The sequence below is a fragment of the Equus asinus genome, chromosome 7 (assembly GCF_041296235.1).
Source record: "Equus asinus isolate D_3611 breed Donkey chromosome 7, EquAss-T2T_v2, whole genome shotgun sequence".
In the NCBI taxonomy this organism is placed as follows: Eukaryota; Metazoa; Chordata; class Mammalia; order Perissodactyla; family Equidae; genus Equus; species Equus asinus.
Window position 1 is genome coordinate 90,942,205 of NC_091796.1, and position 12,157 is coordinate 90,954,361.

The 12,157-nt window shown below is 35.5% G+C and overlaps 1 pseudogene; it reads right to left on the reverse strand.

The window, feature by feature from the left end:
- Nucleotides 1–262: 262 nt before the first annotated feature.
- LOC106834816 (tyrosine-protein kinase CSK-like) lies at nt 263–11,507 on the reverse strand (annotated as a pseudogene).
- Between the last annotated feature and the right edge of the window lie 650 nt (nt 11,508–12,157).

Consider the following 12,157-nt stretch of genomic DNA (forward strand, 5'->3'; position numbering starts at 1 on the left):
CCTCCTGCTCCTCAGCCTCCTCCCTTTTCTTAGTCCTTTCTGTGGGTCTCCAGAAGCCCCACAGGTGGGTCCATGAGAAAAGTTACCAGGCCCAGGCAGGTTCACGTGGGGAGGGAGAGGGGAGGGACGGCAGAGGGGACACAGGTTGGGACAATGGAAGCCCACCCACTGACCCACTGGGCTCAGTGAGTGGGAGCACCAGGTCCACAATCTATCCAGGTTCAGTCCCCGCATGCCCATGACCTGGGTGGATGCTGGCAGTCTACAGGTGCAGCACATGGGTTTTGATGTACTTGAGCTGTTCTAGGAGCTGCAGGAAGGAGGCCTGCGAGGCGGCGTCCAGGTGCCAGCAGTTCTTCTTGATCTTGCAGACTATAGGCGGGCAGTCGCCGGGGATGGCCATCTTGTAGCCCTTCTCCACCTGAAGGACGATGTCCTTCGGGGGAATTCTTGGATGAGGCACTGCCCTAAGGAGTAGATTTCCCAGAGAAAAATTCCGAAACTCCATACATCAGACCTGGTGGAGAATTTCTTTTCCCTCAGGGTCTCAAGGGCTGTCCACTTGACTGGCAACTTGCCTGTGTCTGGAGACGGTCCGTGACCTTGGCCACGCTGTCCTCGGATACCAGCATGACGCCGGCAGCAAGGCCCCGGTGTACGAAGTTGTTGCTCTCTGGGTACTTCATGGTCTCACGGAGGTCTAGTGAGAATTTGAGGAGAAAGTCTCCGCCCAGCGCCTACCAATCCAGCAACTGCCGGTAATCCACCAGGCTCCCCTTGGCCATGAACTCAGTGATGATGTAAAGGCCACCTTTCTGTGCCGTGATCACGCCCAAAAGCTGTACCTGGTTGCTAGGATCAACTTGTGCCATGACCAAGGCTTCAGCCAGGAATGCTTGGGCAGTAGTGTTGTTCCTAACGTAATTGACAGAGACTTTGTTCCCTCCACAACAGCTCAGCGTCACGTCTCCAAAGTCCCCCTTCCCAGTGATCTGCAGCAGCTTCAGGTCCTTTATGTTCAGCGTCCAGCCTCTGAGGAAGAGCTCATCCTGGACCTCCTCTGTGCCCTCCATGACCTTTGGCTTGATGAGGCAAGTACAGATTTCATCTGCACCTGAGGTGTAGTGCTCCACCAGCTGCATGAGGTTCTCGAAGTACACCTCCTCATTAATGCTGAGCTTGCTGTTGTCGTACATGATGCTGTAGTGCTCCTCTTTGCCTTCACAGTTCACAGACAGCGTATAGTCCCCAGGGTAGTTGATGCTCTCCCACACCAGGAACAGGCCTGTCTTGGGACAGGCACAGAAGTGGCCCCTATCAGAGGCCCGGACTGGCGCTGTCCGTGGTGCTGATTCTGGTGCTGCAGCTCAGCTGGGGCCACCTCCAGGGACTTGCTGCAGTTCAGTGAGGGGGCTGGCAGCGGGGGGGAGGCCCTCCCCCTAGGCCACCACCCAGGAGGTGGCCTTGTTGGTTTTGTTGTCTTTTTAACTGCCTTCTGGTGATCCTTTTTTATGTTTAAACTGTGTGTGCTGGGACACTACTGAGGTTTTATACTAGTTTTTCCTTCCTTCCTTTCTTTTTTTGTAAGAGAGTTGCATCTATTATACCTCTAGAGTCCTTACTGGTTAACCTGGCCTGTGCAAAGGCCTAGCTGGGACTGCTCTCCTCCTAGCTTCAGCCTACTCTGTAGCGGCCTGTCCCTGAGAAGGAGCCATCCTCTCTTGGGTTGGCCATATGGCAGACAGTGAGGGAGTGCTGGTCACACTCCAGTGTCTGTGACGCCTACAGCAAAGCAAAAATCTGAAAGAGTAGATTTCTGAAGAGTAGGGAGAGCATAATAAAATATTGGTTTTCAAAAAAAAAATTTACATACTATATTCTATTTACTTATCTTTTCTATAAGTCAAGTTTCCATGATGGAAATAAATATTTGAAGACACATTTCATATATAACAATATATATACATATATAAAATACATAACAAGGGACAAAATCTGAGTATAAAACTGAATTGAGTTTCCTCAAATATTTTGAAGTAAACTATGAGGAAAATTTAGCTTATCATGAATATTTGGAAAGATTACCAAATGAATTCTGTACTTGATCTTTAGATGTCTTGAAAATGTAATTTGTACGTCATAGTTATGTGTTAATATAGGTCTAATTCACCTATAGGCAGGAAATTTGAGATTTAAGCTAATTCTTATCATAGAATTATTAAAATCTCCTTTCTTAAGAATGGTTATTATTAAGAAGTTAAACTTTAATCCAGAAGAAAAACTCACAATTTTAAATGTAGTAGTTTAAAGCTCATTAATTGAGCAATAGAACTTCATTAATTTATTCAGTAAAATTTTACTGACCATTTACTACTGGCCAAGTTTAATGCTTAGTTAGGAGAATAAAATATGTACATGAGATAATTCCTGATCTCAGCAAGCTAATAGCAAATTCAAGAAGACATACAGGTTCCCGAAAATCTCAATTGAATATGATGAGTGTTGGGGATAAAACAAGGTCTTAAATTATCTCAAAGAAGAGGAGTCAAAATCAGCAAGTTATTTTTTCCAGCTTTATTGAGGTATCATTCACAAAGATTGTGTATATTTAAGTTGTACAATGTGATGATTTGATATATATATATACATTGTGAAATAGTTACCACAATCAAACGAATTAACACATCCATCACCTTATATAGTTACCTGTGTGTGTGTGAGACACACTTAGGAAATTTCACATATACAATACAGTATTATTAATCATGGTCACCATGCTGTACTTCAGATCCTCAGAACTTATAATTGAAAGTTTGAACCCTTTGACTAAGTTATTTGAAGTGGCCAATTTAGTCTTTGTTATATATTCTCTTTTGTATGGAGATTTGACAGTTATTTTATATCTAATTTGTATTTGTTCATATTCAGAATCATTTCATTAGTTTTTTCTCCTCCTCGAATTGTATAAAAATAAAAGAAATAAGTTAACATTTTTCATGAATCAAGCCTGATATGGTAAGGTAGACTTCCTTCTCTTATAGGCTCCCCAAAAGCCAGAAAAGTGAAAGGTGATGAGCTGGGGTGAAAATTACAGATAGATATATTGTCAGAAGAATTTCTCATTCATCTCTATAGTTTCAAATACTCATTTTTTCTAAGTCCTTTTTATCTGCCATTTAGCAAGAATCCAATTACTGAGCATGAGCCTACTGCCTTATAAATAACATCCTCTTAGTTTTCCAATCACACAATTCCAATTCTGTATTTTGTCAGCAAAAGTCCTGTTTTTAAAAATAATACTTCGGCCATCTGCTTACCCATATGTGCTACACATCACTGAATGTTAGATTCTCTGCAAGTTTTATAGACAGTACCACAAATCTTGAATGTGTTTTCTTTCATAATTAGCATTTTACAACCACGTTAAATTGATCACAGGTAAACTGTTTCATTTTGGCGCATTATTTTGATTGTAATCAAACTACTTGCTAGAAAGTGATTTTGTAGCCAATATATTTTAGTTATAAAGAGTTTTCTTTCCTCTTTTATAGCAGATACATTATTTTAAAGGTCACACTTGTCAGACCTATAAACTAAATCCCAGACTTGCAATGTAAGGCATCCCTCAAAGGATCCATCAGTGTTTACACTGGGGTGAAAAATGTTATCTTAGCAGTTCCATCAATTTCAGTGACTGATGATGTCATTTGCAATCTCTACAAATGACTCCTACCAAATGAAAGGAAAAACTGCTTGCTCAGGGATTCAGTTTTCAGTTTTCATGTTCTCATAAGTCATATATATATATATTTGACCGTTCCTTTTTCCTAAAAAACAAGATAAACTGGAAATAGGTGTAGAGTGAAATCTGAAGCTACCATATCACTTCAACTGAGAAACTGTCCTATTTATGGATGAATTAGGGAAATTTAAATTCTCTTGGAAACCCACCAAACCCAGACTTAAGTGCTTTTGAACCCCATTTACAGGAATAAGACCTTTCAACTCTTGTTTTCATGGTTAAAATGTAAGTTGAGTGATTACACATGAAATGTGCAACAAAATAGAGGCAGTCTACAAATTTGTGATGCACAGATTTTTTGCTATCATTCAGCTATAATAAGTAGATTCCTCTTTCTTTTATGTTTTGACCTGTGAGTGTATGAGTGTCAGCTTCTGGCTACCAACTTGTGAGATTGATTTTTTTCCCTTCTTTCCAAAGCTTTGCTTTTTTGTTGATTCCTTTTTCCTAGAGATTTATTTAAATTTTATTTTCACAAAATTGGGAACTGTGCAATGTGTATATTTCTCATTGGTTTCTTAACTAGACTTACTATCCTGCCCCTTTACATAGTACAGATAGGTAAGAAAAAAGTTGAAATTTTTCCAGGTTTCACTAAGAACCTTCATGGCACAATTTTGCCTTGGTGCTAAGTGTCCAGGGTTCCTGCTTTCACTTTAAAATTGTCTCTCCTCTGTGAATTTCCTGTTGTTTCTAGTCACTGATACAATTCAAATAGTACCTTCTTATGCCCCTTCCAGTTTTTCATGATTTCAATCGTTTTTATTGGGATAGTTGTTTATAGTTCTTATTAGTCATAGTGCCTTAAAACAAGGACTGAGTAACTGAGTAAAGCTGCTTCTGAGAGGGATTTATTATAAGATTGTAATTTACACATTCTTGACATTTTTTCACAGTTAAATTAATAAAAGTTTCTTAGTATTTACAAGCTCTCTCAAATGCGAATTTAAAGGGACAGCCTAATGGAAAAGCTTATATAACAACTTGTTGTCTTAGCTGCTGAGCTTTCTTAATAGATCTAATCATAGCTGGATTATAAAAAAAAATTAAGGACTCTTAGTTCCTGAATGTATTCTGGTGCTACATATAGGGAAACTGAGGACAATTATTATAATAAAATTTTTCTAAGCTCATATATCTAGCTAATGACAGTGAAAGGACTCAGTTCAGAACTTTTGACATCCAGTTATTATTCTTTTCACTAAGGCTAGCTTAAACTTATTGCATAAGCACTGTATTTTGCATAAGCACTTTGAAAAAAAATAATTATCTTATTTAATCTTGAAACCAAAATAATAGGTATGAAGCAGCAGCAATTTTATTCTTATTGTGAAGATAGGGAACTGGGTCTTGAAGAGGTTAATATTTGTCTTCCCTATATTCATCTCACAGAAGAGTAACATGAATAGCATTACTATCTATTGCTAAATTCCCTAAAAGCATGTGTTTGGTGTGTGTGTGTGTGTGTGTGTGTGTGTGTGTGTGTTAATGGCTATATTTACAGTCTGTCCTATTATATGCCTAAAGGCTCTTAAGAACCATGTAATTAAAAAGTCAGTTTGTAGTGATGAGGTTTAGGCTTACAAAAGAGTCTTAAGGAACTCTAGGTTTATTCTAATTAAGTGAACTACCAGGGTGCTAAATGAAATTCCATGCATGGCCAACTCTCTTTGCTTTTGCATGGAGTTATATTTGTGGCTGGAATATTCTGAGGATGAATGTTAAAAGCCCTTGTGACACCTAGACCCTCTCCAGAACCATTTTCTGAAAACACTCTGCAGTTTGGCAGCCGCTTTGCAACCTGGGAGTGCATTTTAATTGGCATCACACAACTTTATGACTGAGAGATTTATTCCTCTCTCCTCGAGTTCCCTCCCCTCTTTTAGCCTATTAGTTGAAATGTTTGAGTTAATATTATAGGCATTTCCCATTATAAACTCTTTGGGGCCATAATGCAACGAAATGTTCAGTTTTCCTCCAGAAAAAAAGAGTCTAAATCAGGCTCTGCCAAAAAATGAAAGTTTTGTTAAGTTTTAAATTTCATTTTTTTGTTTTGTCTCTTTGTTTCGATCTGTGTCTACTATTTTTTGGCCAATTTGACTCAATAAAGTTGAGAGAAAATTTGTTTTGATAGACATGCTTTGCCAATATGTGCATGTCAGTAAAATTTTCAGAGAAGAAATGTCTTCTGGATTTCTCTCCATAGCTCAGACAATTGGAGGCTTTCAGCTATTTTTAAGTAAACATTTTTGCTTCTTTCCCAGAAAGAGTAGCTCACATGGTCTGTGACATACCTGTGTTTTTTAAAAGGCCAACATCTCTTCCATTGTTCTCTGGATTTATCTTTAATAAAATGCAAAATATAAAGTGGAGTGTAGTGATTAAGAACCTTGGCTTTGAAGTCAGATACATCTAAATTTGAATATCAACTCTGCCTTTTGTCTCTGGCTTTGGATTAATTACTTGTCCTCTTTTAGGTTTAGTTTCTTCATCAGTAAGTTGAGGATAAGAGTATTAAGAGTGAATGAATAAATGAAAAGTAAAAAGCTTAGCACAGTGCCTGTCAGATATCTATATATGCATATATATAGATACATAATGTTATATTTAAATTAACAGTAGTTAATTATTACAATAAAATAACATAATAGAAGAGTAAATAATACTGTAAGCCATGAGCTGAAAAGAAATGAGCTTTAGAGGAATTGCCCCACTTTGAAAGAACTAGGAAGAGAATCATACATTTGTGGTATCTCGGATCTGGCATTTGGCTATTAAATAGTAATTAAAGAAACTTACAGGTGGAGGAAAATTTTAAGAATAACTGCGGTTAATTAGTAGTTTCAGATAGAAAATAACATGCACTTTAAACCTTTAAAGTGCATGTTATTTTGTGAATGCAAAATAAGAAAGAAATTGCATTTAATTCATCACATTTTGTGAAGAATTTTAATCCATTTTTATTATATCATTTGATATTCAAGTAAATTTGAGGGCCAAAAATATCAATGTGCTTTTTTTTGGTGAACTGGGATATTAGTTAGATCAGAAGTAAAATAAAATAAAATCACGATTAATGGAAATGCTTTAGGCCTCTGGTGTTTTAGTTTAATTGTAACACACCCTGGTTCTTAAATGCAAGTTTAACTACAAAACTATTTTCCCTCTGTGATTGTATTATTTCTGATACATCCTGTTATATTAATTGGAAAGAATAGAATCATTTGATAGAGAATGCCAGTTCTAAATATTATATAAGATTTTGGAAACTGATAGAGGCTAAATTAAAGATATGTGCACCCCAAGAAATCCTTTGGATATTATATTCCGTTGCTTTCTAACAAATCTCTCATAAAAGATAAACTGTACAAAACAGAAAATACTGAATTAAGTGCAAGATACTCATAATCAGAGTCTCACTGGTTTTGATTTATTAATCTAGTTGTTTTTAAATTATATCTATATACAATTTACATGCATATATATGTATGTATATATAAATTATATGTATATGTTTATACATACGTATATGTGTATACATATAAGTATGCGTATATGTATAGTGTATATATACACACACACCAAAATGTATATATAATACAAACAGATTGATCACAACTATACATTGTATTACAACTAATAACTGAAAAAAACATTAACAATTTTTTTACACAGAGCTCTTTCTTAATTTCCAACGAAACCCTGATTTTAGAAACAAATTAGTCACTTTAGTCTATATTATAAAAGTATGTCAAAAGACACTAAAAAGGCTTTTCAGTTTTATTAGACTTCCCACCAGTTCTCAGCATCACAATGTAAATTAGAATGTATTGGTTACCTTTATGTGCTTATAAAATATGAAGATAAGAAATAAGACGTGGTTTCTATCATTTAGATTTTTACCATTTGGTTGGAACGGATTACATATATGGAGCCATAAGCTTCCCTAGTAAATAACAAATGATGAGAGTTATATTTTGTTGTGCAAATGGAGTATTTGCATTCGAGAGGATATGGGTAAAGCATCCTTACAAAAGACAGGATTAATAAAAGAAACCTACAGAAAAAGGGAAAAATTGAGTTAGGAAAGATACATCAGTATTTGAGTGAAAAAAAAATAAGAGAGCTGGTTTATGTGAGGAGAATAGAAACAATTAAAAAAAAAATCATGTTAGAGGAAGAAATGACCATGGCCTAGTTCTGGATCAGCTAGAAACTGTTCTTACATGCCTAATTAAAAGTATTATGTGATTGAGGAGTAATGAAAAACATAGAGTGAAAATTACAGAGGGAACTACAAGGTAGACAGTGTTCCTCAAAAGTGTTGCAGAATACTACCAGCATCCTTGCCATATGCTGTTTTTCACAATGTATATTCCTGGTCCCTACTCCAGAGCTACTGAAACATTTCCTAGCAGTTAGTCCCAGAGACCTTGAACTGTTAACACTGCCCCAGGCATTCTTCTTCATCCTAAAATTTGTGGTCTTTATTACGAAACATTTCAAAAGCCAGTCTAAAAATTTATGCTTCAAGTGGTAGGAAACATGTAGTAATTGTTTCAATATTTATTTGGCTATACATTTGGAATGAGATAAATAAAACAAATTATATTGATAAACTTATGACTTCACATGAAAGGAAACTATGATACAATTATATTTTGTGCTCATAATCCGTATCTCAAGAATCACACTGGTTTTTGCACAGTGCTCTATGAGATAAATATTTAGAAACTAGCATTTACCCAAAAGAGTACGACTATAATGATAAAAATCCCTTGTCTTTATATAACTAATTTTTCAGGAACTTCTGAATCAATTATTGTTGTTGTTGCACATTTACAAAAAATAAGATGCTTGGAAGACCTATTGTATTGAAAATGAAAGCACAGATTCTTGTGGAAATAAGTCAGATCAAGTTTATAATATAGGAATCCATATGTAAAAATATATATCTGCTTCTCTGCTAGAAATTACTAATAGCACTTTTAGAGACATAAATGAATTAAATTAGTTATTAAGGATTCATCTGAAACACATTTCACATACCAAAAACAAATCTTTGAAGTCCTGAATTCTCTCTCCATGCACTCATCATATTGTCATTAGATCTCATATTCCACATTAGGATCAAAGAATTAATTTTGTGTTGATGTACATGTTAGGATAATAGTTAATATCCACAAAGACAATTATGTATATGTTAGATATTAGGTTTTTTTTCTCTGAATCACTTATATCTCTTACGCTTGTATGTTTTCTATATTTTTGTCTCTTCCTCCTCCATTATGAATATTTTCTTATGACCTTTCTTCTAGGTCATTAAGTCTATCTTCAGCTGTGTCATATGTGTTTTTAAAATAATCCATCCATTTATTTCTTAGTTTTATTTACTCTACATTTCAGTTCTAGTGACTCTATTTTTTTTGTATATTTCATTTTGGGGCTAAATTCTTATTTTTTTCTTTTATTTCCTTTATCCCTTAATAAAGGTACCTATTTAATGTATTTTTCTATTGCATGTAATGTACCTCTTCCACCTTTTTTTGATGCTCAATCTTTCTTCTCTTAGGTATTATGTTTCTATCTGATAAAGAAAAATTATTTTAAACTCTGAGAAGTATTAGTAATTTCATTTTTCAAAAAAATTTAAAGCTTGTCTTCTATTCTATAGCGTCCTTGCAATTCTATCTATTTTTGTCTTACTCTTACTCTCAGAGTATACTCTTATGGAATTCTGACTCTTAGGGAGTATTTCTCTGGAATCATAATCCAGTTCATAGGAGATTTACCAGGATCTCCAAATCCAGGGCGCTGGATTCCAATCGTTGTACAGCTAACTCCACAAGGTTGTCTAAAGTAATGTGCAGTTTCTTAACGTCGAAGCCATCTCTTCTGAAAATGACACATGCCCCTAGGATAAAATCAGACTCAAATGCTGTCCTCACCTTTTCAGGTTTTCTTTTTTTGGATCTATCAATTATTCATAATCCATAACTCATCTTTGGCTTATTAGCTCTGTGATATCTTTACATCTTTTAAAAATATTTTGTTCTGTGGAAGCAAGAATGAGTTTTTTGTTTTGCTCATTTTTAAATCTCCTAGATCTAAAACAATAAAAATAACCAACATTTATTACATGCTTAACATGTCATAAGCAATGTTCTAATTTATTTCTAGCAAAATGATTGTGAGATAATTACTATTATGCCTATTTTACCTACAGGGAAATTGAAGCTTGGAAACTTTAAATTACTTGCTCACAATTGCATAGGTAGCAATGGCAAAGTCAAGATTTGAACCTGGATTCTGACACTAGAAACCAAAACCTTAACCACTGCAATATAAATTGAGAGCATTGTGGTTTGCAACAAGATCTCTTGAATAAACTAATTTAAAATTTAATTTCATGCATTTATTCTTCCCAAGTTGAAAATTGTTCTAAACTCAGAATAGTCTTTTTTTTTTTTTTTTTGGTGAGGAAGATTTGCCCTGAAGTAACATCTGTTGTCAATCCTCCTCATTTTTTTGCTTGAGGAGGATTAGCCTTGAGCTAACACCTGTACCAATCTTCCCCTACTTTGAGTGTGGGATGCCTTCACAGCATGGCTGGTGAGTGGAGTAGGTCCACACCCAGTATCCCAACCCGGAAACCCTGGGCTGGCGAAGCAGAGTGCATGGAACTTTAACCACTTGGCCACTGGGCCAGCCCCAATAGTCAGTTTTAAGAGCAAATTTTTCTTTAAAAATACGTATGATTCTTATGTGTTGCCATGGAATAAGTTTAGAACCCTGAATTGGAGATCACAGAAATTGATTCTCTATAATAATCTAATGAATTTATCTAACACTAAAGTAAAAAAATGCCATTTCATGTCACAATCTTTCATTCACGGAGATGTGAAAAAGTACCATCATTAGAAGTTAAATAAGCAAAATTAATTTGATCCCAACTGGTGAATGACAAGGTGGTGAAAGTTGATGATCATTTGAATGCTGATCTTTGACTCTTGAGCCCCATAAAATTTCATCCTCAGGTCTCCCAGATGGTTAATAATTATGGATGATGTCTCCAGTTTTCACAGCTTTTGCTAGGTAATGAACTGTGTGTGTCTATGCCTGATTCATGTTGATTCCCTTGTCAGTTATATGTCATTCCAAAAAGGCCTTTGATACCTGAGCATTCTTTTTTGAAGTTGGCTATAAGCAAGGAGATCTTGAATGCATTGTGCTCAGGACAGAGGTTTAAAACAAGAGGTGAAGTTCAACAAGTCCTTTTCAAATGTTAAGAGAGGTTGATGCATTAACTGCTTATGGTCCTGCTTCTGATTTAGAATAACATTTTTTCCTCAACACACACCAGTTTCAGTTGTGAATAAAAAAAGAAGGTGATTCAGAGCTCTTTTCCTTAAAGTCACAATATTAAAAAAAGTGTTTTAGTTGATATCATGTAGAGTTTTCATGGAACAAACTCTTCAAATGCGGTTTAACTTGACCAAATGCTAACAACTATTTTCCCTAAGGGCAGAAGAAGAGATCTGGTGATTGGGGGAAGAGGGCAAAAGGTACATCAAAGGTCATTCTGACAATAGTTGACTTTGAGCTAATCAAGTCCAGGTGGCCCCAAATTATTACTCAAGTCCCAAATGTCATGAAAATGTGGCCCTAGCGCTCACTTTGATGCTAAAGTATAGAGCCGATCCATTCCAGGATTTCTTTCCCTTTGGACTCAGCCTCCAGAATAAATTATCTATCTTCACCTCAGAAAAGTAAGCATTAAAAAAAATTCTGACTCTGCACGTGTCACTGACACTAAAATATCTATAAATCAGTATCTGGTGAAATAATGAAAAAAAATTTTAGCTCTGTGTCCCATTCGTCAAGGGGCCAGATGTCTAGGCTAAAATATTTTTTCTCTTACAAATGTTTTTCTTTCAAATACCAAAGATTGGTCATTTTGATAATTCTCACACACTTATAAATTATAGAAACAACTGAAATTTGTAATTCTATGTGGAGTTTTAGGTATGTACTTTAGTCAAGAAACCATTCCATCATTTCATTAAGAAATAGCTCTTAAGAGAAATCAGGGTTGTCTTTTGGGAAGACTGGTAATTGTATGAAGCTAAGTATATTAGGATGCAACCTGTAAAAGCTAGTTAATGACTATTGATATGAAAGATCTTGAAATGCCAGGTATGACATTTATCCCACCTAAATAACAAAAGAAACATGATTAAAATATTGCTTATCTTAGCAATCAATTCATAATGAGAATTATTTATGTCTGAAAATATGGCAGAGTTGTAAAGAAGTAAATAGTAAGAAGGGCATGTTAAGCGAGGGGAGGGAAGT